General features: G+C 48.3%; 1 protein-coding gene across 2 annotated transcripts in view; it reads right to left on the reverse strand.

Annotated features, from left to right (window-relative positions):
- Positions 1 to 17,387, reverse strand: part of RNF2 (ring finger protein 2) — a 34,452-nt gene extending 17,065 nt beyond the window's left edge. Inside the window, exon 1 of one of the 2 annotated variants that reach the window (XM_075936765.1) lies at positions 17,144 to 17,387. The gene's annotated coding sequence lies outside the window, so the exon portion shown is untranslated. Of the gene's footprint in view, positions 1 to 16,680; positions 17,087 to 17,143 lie in introns of those variants that run through there. The other variant, XM_075936766.1, reaches the window with a different exon arrangement.
- Between the last annotated feature and the right edge of the window lie 1,988 nt (positions 17,388 to 19,375).

The raw sequence follows: 19,375 nt of genomic DNA on the forward strand, positions 1-19,375 counted from the left end.
TTAATTGAATAGTCGATGGAAATCCCATCTAAATGTAACATCCCTAGTAGATGATGACCAACGTTTTCAATTGTACCCAAAAATGAAGGTGAGTGCAGATTATGGCACACAGATGTAACAGGCTACATACATGAGACACCATTGAGTAAGCAACCAGCCATGTTCTGCCCCAGTGGAGATGTCTGAGAAGCCTTCGTGATTAGATTGCTGCAGACAGAGGGGCCAACAGACTTGCTGTGCCCCTGGGCAAGGTGGGGGGAGGGGTAATTCTGCACTCCCAGAAGGGGCAGGATATGGAGCGAGACTGGAGGGTAGTGTCCAGCAACCAGCGCTTCAGTACCACCTGGGGCTCCAGTGGTAATTTGAAGAGCCCAGGGCTCTGGTCACCAGCGGTGGCAGCAGCAACTGGGAGCTCCAGACTCTCTTGTATCTCCAGGCCCCGTTGCCCAGTTTGCCCCCTTGCTCCGTAACAGTGGGCCTGGCTGTAGAGAATGTTACAATAAATCAATCAGGAAACGAGAGCCACGTCCCAAAGGAATTGGTGTTCTCTCTCTGGCAAGAAAAGACGGGTTTAGTGGCGGGAGAATGACATGGTTTCTGCTGCTGCAGAGGAACGGAAGAGCACCCAGGCAGAAAACGCAGCACCTCTGTGCGGCTTGCAGTAGAGACTACTGCCACTGCTTCCATGGATATTTTCCCCAGCAGTTCTCCAAACAGGAGGCATGTGCAGTTTTTGTTCCCAGCTCTAAAGCCAGATGAAAAAGGCTCAGCTAAAGACAGAACTTCCTCACACTTATACTGCTCCTCACAAAAACTAGTAGACACAAGCGGTGACTGATGAGAATCTCTGTGATGAGACGGCTTATTGACCCAGGGTTTAGGCCTAGTAGTTCCCTATTGGAGAGATACTGGCACCCTTCCCACTCCTGGAGAGAGAGGAGTGGTTTTTTTTTAATCTTTAACATTAAATCTTGCTCTCAAACATGGCCTTCCAAATCGGTATGCACCCTCTGTCATTTTGTGCTTTATTTTAAAAGCACAGAAGAGGCCTGCATGCTTTTTTCAGCTTGTTTTCTCACTGAAAATACCAAGAACGTTAACCTGATCTCATCTACTGTGGTTTTCCTGGAAGCCTCCCTGAAAAGCTAGAGAACTGAAGTGGGACCTTCCTCTGCTCTTGTCTGATGGGGTCGAGGTATCAAATCTTTAACAAAGATCTTTCTGACTTTCCTTCCCGCCCCGACCACATTAATTTAAAAAAATATTGTTTTGTTTAGCACTCTGAATAAACCCTCCTTCCCTTTTCAGTTGCTCAGTTTTTCACTCTTTACTTATAACAGCCTACCAAGAAGAGAGAGTAAACAAAGATCTGAACTTCAAATGAGCAAAAAAAAAAAAAAACCCACTGTGGAAGTGGCATTTGGGAGCGGGGGGGGGGGGGGGTAGGAGGGGAGCAGGAGAGAAAGTGAAACAGTTTATGAAGGGACAGACCTGAAAAGTTCCATTAAAGAAAAAGGCACCTTTTTTCCTTTACATGACATCTTTGTGTTAGCACTAGAGATGTTAAATCAGGTTGATTTAGTTGGAACTGGTCCTGCCTAGAGCAGGGGGCTGGACTTGATGACCTTCTGAGGTCTCTTCCAGTTCTATGATTCTATTATTCTAAATTTCGATTAATCAGCTAATCGAGTAGTTGATGGCATTTCCATCGACTACGCGATTAATCGATAGGGCGGGGTGGGGGTTGGGCACTCCTTATCCCCACTGCGCCTCTGCCCACAGCTCTTACTACATTTAAAAGACAGAGGCGCAGCAAGGAACCCAGGGCAAGCAGGAACTCAAGCAGTCCCTGTTCACGCTGGGTCCCAACTGCTGCGCCTCGGCATTTTAAATCTATTAGCCCCACAGGTTAAAAGGCAGAGGCACAGCAGTCAGGACCCAATGCGAGTGTAGACTGCTTCAACCGCCGCTTGCGCCATTTCCCCTGCTGCACTGCTGCCTTCCCTGCCCCCTGCGGGGACAGTGCTGGGGGGAAACCAACTTTTAAGTTGGCTCCCCCCAGCACCGGCTCCTGCTCACCCCACCTTACTGCCTCTGCAGCAGAGGCAGCAAGGGGGGTCCACTAGTCGAGTAGTGACTCGACTACCCGATTACCCAATAACCCTAGGCTTGTCGACTAGTTGCTTACATCCCCAGTTAGCTCCATCGATACTGTTCAGAATTACTTGTTACCACTATTATTTTGGGGAGGGCTTTTTAATAAACCCCACACGCAATTCTAAAATGATATCCTCACACTGTCTGGTGCCACAGTACAACAGTTTCTCAAAGGCAAGATCCTTTAAGTTTAAATTAACAAAAGGCATATCTATGCGTTTGACAAAAGTGGAAGAAGGGGAGGCTGTGAAGGGAAGGGAAAATAGTCAAATTTGAGTAAGCAAATCAATCATCTTCTTGTCAGAGCTACAAATAACAAGGGATATCATTTACATACGCATCAGAGGGATCTCTATCTACTCGTTATTGATGTCAGAGTCACTAGAATACTTGTAACTATTCTGACTGGCTCAGGCTTCAAACTCAGGGCAGCTACAAATATAAACTTTTTAAATTACAGAGCTGCTTTGATAGAAACACTCATGCAACAGCTAGCTCCAGAAAACGCAAAATCCAGAAGAAAGGATAGGTAATTTGAGAGTAAGTAGTGTTGGAAGCCTATTTAATTTTCATTTCCTCTCCTCCGATTTGATATGGTAATCATTTTTTTTTTTTTTATTAAACAGGATCTCACCACATATAAACCAACAGACAATATTTAATAAAGGAAGGGAAAAGGAGGGGCAGATAAATATTTATTTAAAGGAAATCTGCCCCTCCTTTGCACAATATCTCCAAAGAATATTATAAACACAAAATTTACCACTATCAAATGGTGAAGACGATAGTATCATACAAACTAATGTCTGTTTAAATACTATACCATTTGTTTGTGAGATCTGCCTGATCACCTCCTCCACATCTTTTATCAAATACCTTAAAAGGCAGATGCAGGGGATGAGCCGTCCCCCCCCTCCCCCACTTACTGCTTGTGAGTCTCTAAGGTGCCACAGGACTACTCGCTTTTAAAGCAGAGTATCTTTCATGATGTGAAGAACACACTGTCAACAGTATGGTACTGATGTACAGAACTGTATTACATTAATGTTAAGAGTGGAAATCTTAATGGAGTGTAAACTCTCATGGGAAAAAGTACCACAAACACTATACATTCATTGTTTTAACCACAGGCTTAATTTAATTACTGCTGATGTATTCAAAGGACACAAACATGCACTGGATTTTTTCACTTTGGTCAGTTTTACACATTAAATTCAGAAGCATTAAGCAAGTTCAACCCAAAAATAAAGTCTTGGAGTTGAAGAAGCTCTGTGACACTCAATGGGCAAGGCAGTTACTGCTTATAATGTCAAAAAAGGCAATTTCAAACATTACAGCAACAGTCACAATAATATCTCAAGAGGTACCAAGAGATGACAGGGCAAAGGGGCAGAAGGTCTTAGTTCAGTAATAGACAGTAGTAGACTGGTTTTACTGTCCTCCGTTGCACATTCACAAACATTCTTTTATGGCTTAAAGTTATCCATGATTATCTGCAAAAGCAGTTCTGTATTACTTTTCTCAGGCATGCTTATCTGTAGACACTCTAAATTAGTGAATTTCTGAACATGAGATTCTGAAGAGGTATTTGATGAAATATTCAGCAAAGCCTTTACCACTGCTTCAGAAAGTTATTTGAAGCTGCCTAAAGTTCGTACACAGTCATGTATGAAAGTTGCCTAAAACTTCAGACATACATTTCAACTGAAGAAGTGTCAAATGAAGAACAGATAAAGGAGATTTCAAGACACATTCCTTTTTGCCAGAGTTTGATCAAATAACCGAAGAGACTTTCAAAGAAGATAGTCTAAAAATAAATCTGTTCTTGTTGATGTCAATTGCCTCAACCCAAACTATGAAAACTGTCTTGGCTTTTTAACATTAAAACCACTCACAGAACATGGATGCTGTATAAACAATATGGAGACAGAGGTAAAACTCTTGCCAAAAGTAACCAAATGCTATGAAGAAAAGAAGAACTCCAAAAATGAGAGTTTGGTGCAGTTGATAATTTTTTGGATACATGCAAACCTGCCATCCACAAGTTGTATAAATTATGTGCAATTGGTAGAAGAATTCATCAAATGCAGCTTATGAAAGGACATTTTTATGTCTTCTAAGGGTGAAGGAACTACATAAGTGAGTAACAAAATGCACTCGAGCAGTGGTCTCCAACCTTTTTACACCCAAGATCACTTTTTAAATGTCAGGATAAGCCAATATCTACCCCATCCCTTCCCCAAAACCCCACCTCTTCCTTGAGACCCCACCCTCTCTGTTCCCCTTCTCTCCATCACTTGCTATCCCCAGCCCTTATACATTCTCAGGGTATGGCTACACTGCTGTTTTTTTCCGGCAGTCAAAAAAAAAAAAGAAAGAAGAAATTTTTCCGACATTTCGCCCGTCTAGACTGGGCCAAGTGTCAGAAAAACCCCTTCTTTTGGAATCCCCCTCATTCCTTGTAGAACAACGGGCTGCCAAAAGAGCGTGTTTGCTGGAAAAACTCCAGCAGTCTAGCCGTACCCTCACTGGGTTGAAACAGGAGGTGCGGGCTCTGGGGTGTGAATGAGGGATTTAGGTGTGGGAAAGGGTGAGAGGTGCAAGCTCTGGGAGGGAATTTGGATGAAGGATGATGTGGAGAAGGGGATGCTGGCTCAGGGAGGGGGCTCCAGGCTGGGGAGTGCTGGGCTCAGGTGGAGCATTGGGGTGCTGAGCAAACCACAAGCTTGTGGCTGTGAGGGTGCAGGAGTTTGGGTTGGGGGTGTGAGGGGCAGAGAGGTTGTGAGTATGATGGGCTCAGGACACAGATTTGCAGTGTGTGAATGGTGCAAAAGTGTTGTGGCAAAAGACTGGGGATGTGGGGGTGCAGGAGTTTGGGGATGTGAGAGGCTCAGGTCAGGGGGTTCCAGTGTATGGTAGGCTCAGATTTGGAGTTAGGGTGGGGGAGGGGTACAGAAGTGTTATGATGATGTGGCCAGATGAGGACTTGGCCCCAATTGGGGTCTTGTTGGCCAGGCTTCATTTTTAAATAAAATATTATGTAACACACAAAAGGTTTCAGCATAGTCTTTATTTATGGGAAGGGCAGATAGCCTGTTTTGAGACAGGGGTCACAGGTCCACAGAAAAGTCAGTCAGGGCCACACAAGTGAGATTAAAAAAAAAACACAACCTCTCCAAACCCCTGAAACCTCACTAATGTAGCCCCAACTGTGGTGGTGGGAGCAGAGGACATGGTACTGGGGAAGGGTGCTAGTGGGTGCTGGGGCAGGGGACAGGGTGCTTGTGGGTGCCGGGACAGGGTGCTGGGGCAGAGTGCCTATGGGTGCTGGGGCAGGGGACAGGACGTTTGTGGGTGCTGGGGCAGGGTACTTGTGGGGGTCTGGGTTGGGCGGTGGGGACAAGGACCAATACCTGGGGATCCTGCAGCTGCATGCCAAGGCCCAGGAAGTATGCGGGCTGTTCCCCCATTTCCCAAACAGCGGTGCGGTACCTGAAACACTGGTCCATCTCATGCCTGATCCCCTCCCCCTGCACAGGAAGGCGAGTCCCAGACCGCACCAGCCCCAACCACTGGGACAAACTGCACTTTGCTTCTCCACTTCCCACCGCAGCACATGCCACCCGAGCAGCTAGAGCTGGTGCACTGGGGACTTTATTCCCCTGTTGCCTTCCCACGCGGGGGAAGGAAAGTGGGGGGAGTCCCAGACCGCACCAGCCCCAACCGCTTGGGCAGCGTGTGCCTTGCTTCTCCACTCCCCACAGCAGCACGCGCTGCCCAAGCAGACAGAGCCAGTGCAGTCCCGGATCCCCACCCCTCTCCCGCATGCCAGAGGGCAGCAGGGGAACAAAGTCCCCAGCGCGTGATGGACCAGCGTTTTAGGTACCACACCGGCTGTTGGGGCAGGGAGGAGAGCAGCCTGCGCACTTCCAGGACCTGGCAAGCAGCTGCAGAACTGCCCCTGACCCCACGCTACCTCTATGGTCCCTGGAGGTAGCTTCAGCGCTGCCTGCATCTTAGGAGTGGGGGGCAGCGAGGGGAGGCCACAAAGCCTCATGATCAATTGGTCAAGCCTCCAGAATCGACCAGTCGATCGCTATCGATGGGTTGGTGACCACGGCACCGGAGGATCGATGAATGATTATCTTTAAGTGCAAAAGTTTGGCCTTTTAAAAAAGTTATTAAAGAAAGTTTAATTTCTGCAGAAATTGTATGTCCCCTCATTTACAAGCCCAAGTTTCCCTGCTACCAAGGATAAATAGGCAAATTGAACTCCCAAGTCTTGGATAAAAAAGTAACCATATACAGTGAGACAGAAGTGGTTTATTGACTTGGACTAAGTCAATACAACGTTTTGTCAACAAAACTTTAGTCTTTGTCTACACTGGCACGTTTGGTGGAGGAAAAGTATCTTTTGGGAACAAAAATGCACAAGCATTCATACTGCAGTGCGGCTTTTGTTGGGGACAATGGCCTGTTTTCCTGCTGTCTGACCTTTCTGCGTGAGTTCATTGCAGAGGATAGTGACTGTCTGGTTTCATCCACATCGTTGCTGAAGCATTTGATGCAATGATGAAGTGCACCACACAGCACAAACCTTACAAATTGTGGTGCCCTCCATAGCCTGGATACCTGAACCCTCCACCCGAAGGGCTACCTCAGTGTTCTGGTGCTTCACCAAAGACCTGCTATTTCCATGAGAAGCTAAACACTATCCTTGGCAGTGACCCCACTTCCACTGCCAAAAGCCCCATGGATATTGCGGAGGAGATGGAGGCAGTATACAAAGGACCTAACCTGGAGAATGAAATAGTAGGCAAAGAGGTTGAGGTAGACTAGAACCAGGGGCAACATTCCCTCTAACCTTTTCCATAAACATGCAGCTTTTTCCCATCCATGTGTGGAATAATTTTTATATGCACCGAGGCATGTGCATATGGTGGTGCACCAATAGAAACAAAAAACCTAGCTGTGGGTGCTGTGCTAATCAGGTGGGTGGCATTGGACTTTCTCCTGATCAGTCGCACAAGCGCCCAGCTTACAGAGAACACTAAGGGCTCCTCCCAGGGTTGCAAAGCGTGTCTGGCAGCCAGGAACTGTTCTCCACTGCTGTCGGCCATCGTCAGTCTGAGCAACCCCTTTCTGGGGACCAGAAAGCAAGGGATGAGATGCAGGGTAAGTACTTGTGGCTTGTGCAGTGCAGGGCTGACGGCACAGAGAATTGGGAGGCTGGCTGTGTTTCTGTGAGCTGCACATAGCCCTGGGTAGCCAATCCATATGGCCGAGCTGGATATTGACGTTCATCATGACCTAAACAGACTCCTGCAGAGAGAGGCTATCAAAATTTCTCCAGAGACGCTTGTAATTTTTCTGCCACATGTTCCATGGCTGTGCGGATGTGTTACACCCCCCATTGTGGGGAGGGGCACATCCCATACCATTCAGAAATCACTTGTGCAGGAACCAAAGCAGAACATAGGTGGGCTGCACATGGAATGAGGTGAAAGCCACAAGCCTGGAGAAGTTGTGTCCTGATTTCTTTGCTTACTCTAAACAAGGAGGTGTCTGCCAGGGCGATAGCCCTCTGTGGATGAATGTAGCATAATGAGAACTATATTCCTGCAACGGAAATGTTCGAGGCCTGGCTGGAATGTCTTTTGTCTGTATGCGCAGCCACCAGCCACCACCTCCCCTCCTTGCCGAGATGTGTTCCTTACTTTTCCGCTGAACCTTGAGAGCAGAAATGTTGGAAAAGGGATTTGTAAATGAAATGTTACAATGTGAACAGATTCCTTTGTGTGCATTGTGCTGAATAGCAGAGACCTTAACAGCCCCTCCGCCGAACAGAGGAGAGGATGCAACTGATAAGGAAGCATCCTAAAAGGAACAGGGAGGATCTCTTACATGACAATCCAAGTCCATCAGCCAGGGAGCATAGACAGCTGGAACCACACTTGGCAAGGGAACTGCAGAACTGCAAGGACAAGCAGGCCTTTGCCAGGCAGACCACAGAACGCACGATCAGGGTGATGGAGGAACAGAACGAGATCCTCAAGTGTTCAGTGAAGCAACACAGTGAGCCAACACAGCTTCATCCCCCCCTCCCCTCGCCCTCACATTCCTTTTCACTCTCTGCAAGTCCTCATTGTCTCATGCCCCCCACCCTCTCTCCCAGCTTTGATGATGACACCCAGACCCACACACTTGTGCGAGGTGCAGCCTTTTGCCAGTCCCTCCTTTCCCAGCTGTCAGGGTGCTCTATGGCATTTCACTGCAAATAAAGGCACACTTCCATAACGGTACGATGCTCAACAGTCCCATGAACCAGTCTCTGTGATCCCAGCTGCAGGGTTTAAAGGTATATTCCTGGTGATGTTTTGCACTGGATGGGGTTGGGGGCGCAGCCTGCAAGCAACTGTTTAACAGAGGTTTACTCCAGTGCTCCTCATTTTCAGACTGCATCCTCAAAACCTCCCGGATGTTAACAGCTCCAGTGTCTGTCTTCTCAAACACAGCAGAGGAAGACGACTCAGTCTTCCTCAGCACCGCCTTGAGCGCACCACTCCAGCTCCCTTCTTCACCCCCAAAGTGATTTACAGGACTCCAGGCTGCAGCCACTGCCGCTGCCAAAATAGTAGCAGTGGCATCCCGGAGCCCCAGACCTCCTTGAGTCACTGGCTACATCTAGACTGGCATGATTTTCCGGAAATGCTTTTAACGGAAAACTTTTCAGTTAAAAGCATTTTCGGAAAAGAGCATCTAAATTGGCATGGACGCTTTTCCGCAAAAGCACTTTTTGCGGAAAAGCGTCTGTGCCAATCTAGACATGCTTCTCCGCAAAAAAGCCCTGATCGCCATTTTTGCGATCGGGGTTTTTTTGCGGAAAACAAATCTCAGCTGTCTACACTGGCCCTTTTGTGCAAAAGTTTTGCGCAAAAGTACTTTTGCCCGAACGGGAGCAGCATAGTATTTCCGCAAAAAGCATTGATTTCTTACAGTAGGAAGTCAGTGCTTTTGCAGAAATTCAAGCGGCCAGTGTAGACAGCTGGCAAGTTTTTCCGGAAAAGTGGCTGATTTTCCAGAAAAACTGGCCAGTCTAGACACAGCCACTGAGTCCAAGAGCAACTGTCCCCTTCCCCCTGCTCCACTGGCAAGCCAGTTTCCCTCTTCCGCCCCTCCTCCACATCAGCAATATGCCAGCTGCCACGTTCCTCATGCAGAGCAGAACAGGAGCATTCCAACTATTTGCTCTTGCTTTGTTCCCCAAAGGGAGCAGCGCACTCAGCTGTCCGATACTTCCTGGCTCTGTGAAAGAGAAGAGGCGTGTGCCTGCAGCGCAGCAGAAATCAAAACACTGAGCAAAGCCATCAGGGCAGGCATTGTGGGATACTGGCCAGTTCACGCAACAAAACAAACAGCAGCTCTACACTGGCTCTTTGTTGGCAATAAAGTGTGAGAGGGAGTGGGGGAGGAGGGGAATAGTTTTTCATAGGGGTGGAAATTTTGTGTCACCAAAACTGGGCATTTTTCCCCCACAAAAGTCACATTGCAGTTTTTGGCAACAAAACTGGATCATGTAGCCATGCCTTAAGACTACACAAATTCCTGGATGCCAGCCAAATATGCTAATCACACTTCCCTTTTCCAAGACCATACAGATGTGTTTCAACATGTTTAAGGAATTATTTTTTAAAAAACAAAATGTGACCATTACAGCATCTTGTGTCAGCTGCTGATAAAAATGTAAGATGCTGCACTGAAGAACAACTCTTGGTTCCCACACATTTGTATCCTGTTTTCCATTCTGTTCTCTGATGAGCAATCCAGACTTGTCCCATTCCTTCCTAACCAGGGAGAGCAATGAGGGTGTTTTATGTCAAGGTACATGGAAAAGAACTAGATAGGAACTGGTCTGAACAGAGGTGTACCGAACACTGAGAAAGGCTAGAAAAGTATACACTTAAAGAATAGTGTAATGCACACTGAAAACTAAGCAGGGAAGGTGCGATAAATTCCCCAATTATAATCCTGAAATAGCATTTATAACTGTTCCTTACCATTCTGTTTTCCTACTTGAAGAAATGGCTGTTGAAATATAAAATTTGAATGTAACTATATATAAAAAAGACAATTATGGCAACGAAATTCCACCATGGCAGAGAAAAGATTAGCATCTGTATAAAAAAGGATAACAGTTTGTGAAGCATTTACAGGTTAATTCTGACTGAGTGGCAGACATAGCTATCTCCCACTGATGTGAATGTTAGGAGTTTGTTTAATGTCCAAAGGCACATGCTAACAAGTACCATTTATGTACTAGTATTATCTTTATTATGGGAATGCCAACTACGTTTCATACTTAAGGCTGAGCTAAGGTTTGTACTTAGTGCAGGGATTCAACCTCATTTGAAAAATGATTTATCCTCCCTAAAGTTACATCACTTTAACTATAGGAATGTTTTTTTCTGAAAATGTACAAGTGTTAGTTTATAAATTAACAGTAATGCTAAAAAAAAAATTAGTCCTTAAAAACATACTGTTTCCTTTGTCCTTAATGATCTTTAATTAAATGCTCAAAACTTCCCATAAAATAAAAAACATTGAAATCTGGTTTATAGGCACACTTGAGGTGGATGGAGGTGGTGGTGGTGGTTTTTTAAAAAAGGATTCATGGTCCTTCTCTCTGGTCCTGTCCCATATTCCCAAATCCTCCCACTAGCACCACCGCCTTTATTCATCACAACTGGAAGTTTCTCCTTTAGCTGAGGCAACATTAAGATAAAAATCAAGGTTGAGAGCACATATCAATTATTTAGGATTCAGCCCATTACAGGGCTGTTGTGATTCTCCCCCCAGGAAAAACATAATAAACCTGGGAAATCCAAGTGAAGGTTACATTGAAGAGAACACCAAATTAGTAGTGTGGATGTCATGACTATTCACACATTAAACTTAACTCTGTCCTACAGTGACCAGAAGGGGGAAAACAGATCTTTAAAACATCCATTAATTTAATACAAGACCACAAACATTAAAATGCCTTAATAGTAATCGTATGATCAGACACTCAATAAAACTGAGAAGTCCAAAAAGACCGCAATGCTTTTAGAGATACTTAACCATCATAGGGCAGACCCCTTGTTTAGTGGTGGATATTTTAGTTGAGATTAGTTCTTCAGTACATTTCTATATTCCTGGTCACACTTATTCTGAATTTTTTAAATTACTGTTGGCCAGCTCCCAAATCCCTGATAACTACTCCAAGAAAAAAATTAATTAGTATTTCTCTTCAGCACTATGCCTATGAAAATCAAGTAGCACATCTGAAACCATTATTAGGAAAGCCCTCCAGATAATATTTGATAGTATGGAATGCAAAATATTGATCCAGAGATTCAATAGTACATTTCTTCATTATATTCTCTCTCCTGAGGGAGAAAACAGGAGCTGGCACATCTTGCCTTGTGCATGAAGATGTAGAAGCTTCCTGCTAATTGTCTTTTCACAACTTTCTGGCAGTGAAACATACTGATCAGTATTCTCTAGAGTGCAGCAACATTCCCAGTCTGTCTGTCAAGCTGCTCAACCTTGCATTAGGAAACTTTGGAGTTTGACAGTTATGTTCTTACAGTTGCTTAATTAGTATTTGCCACACACACGTTCACACACACCCATGGAGTATGCCAATGTCCATCTCTGGTTTGTCAATTTGCCACTGTTAACATTAACCAAAAAGAGGCAATGCTCCCTTTTAGATATCAAGAGAATAAATTACTGCATTATTTGTTAAAGAATTAAAAATTGTGCCGGTCATTCCTAAGGCTGGTTTATGGTTTCTAAAGGACTTTGACAGCAGGATATTTTTAAAACCACATGCTTTCAAAGTTTCATATTTCTCTTTTTTTTCCTGTATATTAATAGGCAGACTGATAGCAACAGCATTTCATAAAAAAAGGAGAAGTTACACACAACACCTTTATTACACAGACACCAACAGAGTTCAAATTTATTCTAATAATCCTGTATGCCCTTTAACATACTCAGTCTGCATAGCATATATCCTTTGGGATCATTCTGTTCTTTTCCAAACAAAAAATCCTTTGTGTAATTACCTAACCACCAAAATTGTTTTGATCCCTTCCAATAGCTTCTCCAGCTACAGACAGAACTATAATAGACTGGCTTTACTGTATTATCACCTGCTTCTAAAGAGACCCCCAAATTCCCTTAAATTCACAAGAATGCTAATTCTCATTTTTCATATTCCACCATCATGGCAAATCCCAAAGAGACATTGCTTCTGGCTGCACCAATTTCAATCTGGGGTCTTAAGGTGGTCAAGCTGTGTTCATTTTACGTCCAGAACTGGCAATCTTACCATGTGAAAGTTTAGCATTCCTGTTATCACTAACCATGCAGTGGAATCCCTTGGTAAACTCACTTCAGGATTCACTAGTCTTAGCCATCCTATCAACATATCCATACCAAGAAAGCTGCTGAAACCAAACCAGTGCTGATGGAGACAGTTGCAGGGTTTGACTTCCAATATCCTTATTTCTGATATGGAATTTCCATATATATGCATACTCAGGGCTCTCCGAACCGCGACGAGCCCCGCTCGCCAGCCACGCTGTCTGGCTATCTGCGCATGCGCAGATCGCCCGAACCCGGCTCTTCCGGGTTACAATCTACTCACCACAGGCGAGTAGGTTGTATTATTTGTCGAGCCCTGTGCATACTCAAGTTCGCTGATTGTTCAACAAGACTATTACTACAGGTTGAAACTCTCTAGTCCAGAACTCTCTGGTCCAGACACAGTAGTCATCCAAAATGATATTAGTTAGCCTGATGTCCCCTTTTCATGGGTGTGGCCAAGTTTCCCGCGGTCCCATGAAGTTTGTTTACAGCCGCCAATCCTGGCTCTCAGTGTTCTGTGCTATTTTTTAAGCTCTAATTTACCCCTAAATGTCCTCTAACAGCCCAATAAGCAATGGAAGTATCTTTAATGCTGCTATACAATATTGACCTTCTATAGTCCAGAAATTTCTCTCGTTCATAATCGGTCAGGTCTCGAGGGTGCTGGACTGAAGAGGCTCAACCTGTAAAACTAAAGCTATAACAAGATGAGGTTTTAAAAAAATTCTAGCACAAACCCAAAAATCTCTCCCTTTTTGTGTCAACAAATAATAAAAGTTCACATTACAGCTGCAACAGGCAGTTCTGAAATGTCCTATTATTCAAGTAAAAATGAGCTGACATTTATACTTATATCATGTCTGTATTTTGACTAAAAGCAATATTAAGCTGTCATACACGATTAAAGATCTGTGCCAAGACTGAAACAAAGAATCATTACATAAACAAACTGTCTTATCAGTCATCACTGCTGACCCATGTTGACAGACGAGACCAGCACTTGAACTCAAAGGCAATTACACTTATACAAGGAGTTAGCATGCAGCTAATTTAAAAAGACAACAAAAAACACACCATGAGAGGCCTAATCTTACTTTCATGACACACATGGACTATTTGCACTGACACCAGCAAGAACGGGATCAACTTTTCTATCAGTCCAAATTATCCAAAACACGGGTGTTCACACCTTTCATGACTAGATATAAATTACATTTTTAATTATGGTCCATGAGCTAAGGTTACAGAAGAAGAACACGCTACACATAATCCATAGCCGCTGTCACAAGGAGGCCAAGAAAATAAGACCTTTATGAGGTCACTACCATTTAATATTCTGTCACTTCTGTCCCTTATTTGCTAATTTGTGTGCCAAATGAAATAGGCATGCTATTGTATCTGCATTCTGTGTGCATGATCACCTATGTAAATTTTAGAAAATATGGCGCTTAGATTGCTTAAATTTGATCTTGACACTTTTCTTAAAAAAAAACAAAAAACAAAAATGTGTGAAGCATTAGAAAGCAGGCCACAAACAGCAAGCCTTTGCCAGAAATCATGTCATCACTTTTAGAATGGGGACAGGGCACATACTCTGTCCTTAACTCAGACTGATGGTAATGCACATGAAACACAGTGACCAATGTATCCTCCTTTGTGGAATGTACCCCTTCTGGAAGAGCTTCAAAGTAACAGCTTCCTTTTAAAAAAAAAAAAAAAAAAAAAAAAAAAAGATCCTGGCCATTATATTACACTTGGCTCATATCTTCCTCATAAAAAATAAAATGAAGCGTTGCTAAGTCTGAGTTTTTTCTCTAATCACCCATCTCTGCCCTTGCCCCATAGTCAACCAAAAGCAAGCACTTAAAATTCCACCTATGCTACATGAACTATGTGGAGCATTAACGATTCACTTTACATGGATTCTGGTTTTTCCTGCAAGTTCTTGATTAATTATTACATTGGTGTGTTAGCTAATCCAGACTGCTTCTGGCTGCTTTTTGTGTTTTGTTCATTTACCAAAAAAAAAAAAAAAAAAAAGGATCAGATGCTGACTATCTCCCCCCACATTATATATTTTAGCCTGCCATTTCTCCTTGCTTTCAAATTGATTTTTCATCTGGCTCTTTTAAAAGAGTGTAGGGAAAGAAGAAAATAAGCATTTAATGGAATTCAAAATAATACAGGTACCAAGACATCTGTATCAGTTACAATCCTGATGGGACTCCAGTGTTTGATAACTATATTTCTACCTCAATGTATAGAATTCCCTTAAGTTTCAAAATCCTGCTCTCATTACACACAAGGCACAAGCAAATCTTTAAACACATTATTGTATGTAATTCTTAATACAGAAAATGTCATTGACATAGGCAGAAACACGCCATATATTTATGGGGGATCAACATGCTAGACCTGCTAAATCAAACACCAATCCCTCTTTCATTGACTGCAGTAGTACCCCAGAATGAGAAGCATAAAAGAAGTCCTTTCGTTGACTCAGCGCAGCGCAGCGCAGCGCAGCGTAGTAGGAGTTGCATACATTAGGTTGACTTTGACCCATAGTGTAGACATTCCCCCTGTTACCTAGTGAATGACATACAATTAAAGAGCTTTCCCAAGCTATCTAAAAATAGATCCGCACATGTACTACCTTCATATTTTCAAATGCAGAGTTTTTAATATTTCACAAAACACTTATCCCATCACTAGAGATCACATGCAGCATCGCACCACACCATTACCCCACACAAACAGGGGTCAAGTTCTAATACCAATATTCCTCTTGGAATCACCTTGCTCCACCCAAATATTTTTATTAAAATAGTAAAATCGACCAATAAATTTAACATGTACTCCCAAAAGGAAAGGAAGATGCTTTAACTAAAAAAAAATTACTTAAAATGATTGTTTAATATATTAATGTAGACCAGGGTGGGGGTGATACAGCCCACCCTACCAGGACCCTCAAGCACAGAGCAGCTCACCCTGCTTTAAAGTGACTAGCTGCTCTCTGTGTCTCTCTGCTCTGGGCATTAGCGGGAGAGGGAGACTTTGTGCCCTTGCTCCCAAGCAAAAATCTCTCCATTCCCATTGACCTGTTTGCAGCCAATAAGAGCTGAGAGATTTTTTTGGGGGGGGGGGGCAGTGCAAAACCTCCTCCGCCCCACCCCCCAGAAATTTTGAGCAGCTTAGGGCCACAGCAGGCAAGAAGCCCGCCTCAGGGGACAGCAGCCCTGCTGGACAAGAACTACATAGGTAAGCGCCTCCTGGCCAGGGCCTGCCTCTGGCACCATCTCCGTCCCCTGAACGACCTGCCCCAGGTCACCACATCCTCCTGCCCCAGGTCACCACCCAAACCTTCTGCACCCCCTCTCTTCCATGTCACATCTCCCTCCGAGACTCTGCACCCCTCCTACATCACATCTCCAGGACAAAATCCTCTCCTGCCCCCTTACCCCGCCCCAGACCCTGCACCAGATCATAACCCCCTCCTTCACCCAAACTCCCTCTCAAACACCACTCTCTCCTGCACTCCACTCCACTACCCCAAGTTCCTTTCTGAACCCAATTTCCATTCCAGACCTCACAACCCTTCATAGGAGAGCATGGCCCTTGACCACTTACCTAAAACTTGGGAGTGGCCCCCCCAAACAAAAAGGATTGCCCACCCCTGATGTAGACCGTGTTAAAAGTGAGCAAGTGCTCTCAAAAGACTCTACCCAAGTAAAACACAGAACCAAAGTTTTAAGCAAGGTGTGAGGTCAGACTGGTACTGGAAACTATGAATGCTACATGGACCCCAGCCTTCACAATCCCTTGACAGGACCTACTTCAACCAAGTCTTTTTGATACCCTGTTGAACATCGAGCCCCACAGTGAAATCGATCCATCAGCGCGCACCGCTCACAGCTGGGCAGGTGCGGACAGGGCTCCAAGGAAAAGACAAGACAGAGCAAAAAAAACCGGATGATGGCGCAGTGATGCTGCCAGGAGGTGAAAGCCAGACATGTACCAGCCCCTCTCAGACACAACAGCCCCGAGCGAGGCACCCCCCGACACACACACACACACACTGGCACCCCCCCTGCCCGCTCCGCTCCGCACCTGCTGTTCCGATGCCGCGCCCCGCGGCTCTTTGTGCGCGTCCTGCCCGTGGGGTGGCAGCGACACCCCGAGAGACGCCCCCGGGCCGGGGGAGGACTCGCCGCCCGCCGAGCGCTGCGCAGAGAGATGCTCGGGGACGCCGCGGCAGGGGGCGAGCCGGACACAGACCCCCCCCCGGCACAGAGGGGCCCGCCGCGGGGAGCAAAGCGCAGGCAGCGGGGGGGGGGGACCAGGCACCGCCGCCCCCAGGGGAGCGCAGCGAACACTCCCGCCCGCAGGGGACACGTCTGGGGCGCTCCCCCCGAGCACGGACCCCTCTGGCGGGAAGCGGGGTCCCCCGTGGGAGCCGCCAGGACTAGCCTGCTTGCATGGGGCCCCGCCCGGGAGCCAGCGGGCGTTGGGCTGCGCCCCCCGGGCAGCTCGGCTTGCCCCGGAGAGACCCGGGCCCCCGCCCCGCACTCACCGGCTGCGAGCTCCGCGGCGCCCCCCAGCCGGGCCCCCTCTCCAGCGGCCGGAGCAGCCGCAGCCCCACCGCGCAATATGGCGAGCGGCGGCCTCCGCAATGGAGCTCGGGAAATGGAGGGAGTTACATATTCATGGCCGGGCCGGGCGGGGGCCGCGGCGACCGGCCTCCCCGGACCCCCTCCCGCGGCGGGAGCGACCGCTCTGCTGGGGAGCGATGTGCGGGATTCCCAAGGCTACAGCCCCAGCCCTTCAGTACCCCCCACCCCGCGACAGCCCCTTAGTACTCCCCCCCCAACCCCGGCGGCTGCACAGCCCCCTCTAGCGCTACCCCCCCACACACACCTCCCTCAGCCCTTCAGTACCCCCCCCCCGGCGGCACAGCCCCCTAGTACTCCCCCTACCCTGGCTGCACAGCCCCCTCTAGCGCTACCCCCCCCGCACACCTCCCTCAGCCCTTCAGTACCCCCCCCCGGCGGCACAGCCCCCTAGTACTCCCCCCCCAACCCCGGCGGCTGCACAGCCCCCTCTAGCGCTATCCCCGCACACCTCCCTCAGCCCTTCAGTACCCCCCCCCCCGGCGGCACAGCCCCCTAGTACTCCCCCTACCCTGGCTGCACAGCCCCCTCTAGCGCTATCCCCGCACACCTCCCTCAGCCCTTCAGTACCCCCCCCCCCCCCGGCGGCACAGCCCCCTAGTACTCCCCCTACCCTGGCTGCACAGCCCCCTCTAGCGCTACCCCCCCCCCCGCACACCTCCCTCAGCCCTTCAGTACCCCCCCCCGGCGGCACAGCCCCCTAGTACTCCCCCTACCCTGGCTGCACAGCCCCCTCTAGCACTATCCCCGCACACCTCCCTCAGCCCTTCAGTACCCCCCCCCCCCGGCGGCACAGCCCCCTAGTACTCCCCCTACCCTGGCTGCACAGCCCCCTCTAGCGCTACCCCCCCCCCGCACACCTCCCTCAGCCCTTCAGTATCCCCCCCCCCCCCGGCGGCACAGCCCCCTAGTACTCCCCCTACCCTGGCTGCACAGCCCCCTCTAGCACTATCCCCGCACACCTCCCTCAGCCCTTCAGTACCCCCCCCGGCGGCACAGCCCCCTAGTACTCCCCCTACCCTGGCTGCACAGCCCCCTCTAGCGCTACCCCCCCCCCCGCACACCTCCCTCAGCCCTTCAGTACCCCCCCCCCCCGGCGGCACAGCCTCCTAGTACTCCCCCTACCCTGGCTGCACAGCCCCCTCTAGCGCTATCCCCGCACACCTCCCTCAGCCCTTCAGTACCCCCCCCCCGGCGGCACAGCCCCCTAGTACTCCCCCTACCCTGGCTGCACAGCCCCCTCTAGCGCTACCCCCCCCGCACACCTCCCTCAGCCCTTCAGTACCCCCCCCCGGCGGCACAGCCCCCTAGTACTCCCCCCCCAACCCCGGCGGCTGCACAGCCCCCTCTAGCGCTATCCCCGCACACCTCCCTCAGCCCTTCAGTACCCCCCCCCCGGCGGCACAGCCCCCTAGTACTCCCCCTACCCTGGCTGCACAGCCCCCTCTAGCGCTACCCCCCCCCCGCACACCTCCTTCAGCCCTTCAGTACCCCCCCAGCAGCACAGCCCCCTAGTACTGCCCCCCCAACCCCAGCGACTGCAGAGCCCCTTCTAGTGCTACCCCCTTACCCTGCACAGCTCCCTCAGCCCTTCAGTACCCCCCCGCGGCACAGCCCCCCACCCTGGTTGCACAGCCTCCTCTAGCATTAGCACCCTCCCCCTGCACAGCTCCCTCAGCCCTTCAGTACCCCCCATGGCAGCACAGCCTCCTAGAACTCCCCTACCCCCCGCTGCACAGCCCCCTCTAGTGCTACCCCCCCCTATCCCCGCACAGCTCCTTCAGCCCTTCAATGCCATCCTCCCCCTGTTGCACAGCCTCCTTAAGCCTGGCTCCAGCCCTTCAATGCCATCCTCCAGCTGCACAGCACCCCCTAAGCCCTGCTCCAGCTCTTCAGCGTGGCACCTCAGATAATAGCATCAGATCAACACCAAGCCCTGTGTTCCTCCAACCCAATGCCCTCATCTTCACTCAGATTCTGAAGCTCTGTGTTCCCTCCCATGGGTGGTGTCTCATGGGTAGTAGGGCTAGGGGAGGCAAGTCCCCTACCGTGCCCCTTCTGTCCAGGCCCTGACCCCCATCATGGGGAAGTGGGGCAGTGCAGGGTCTGAAACTTCCCAGCCGAGGGCTACATCT

The sequence above is a fragment of the Pelodiscus sinensis genome, chromosome 9 (assembly GCF_049634645.1).
Source record: "Pelodiscus sinensis isolate JC-2024 chromosome 9, ASM4963464v1, whole genome shotgun sequence".
Classification (NCBI taxonomy): Eukaryota; Metazoa; Chordata; order Testudines; family Trionychidae; genus Pelodiscus; species Pelodiscus sinensis.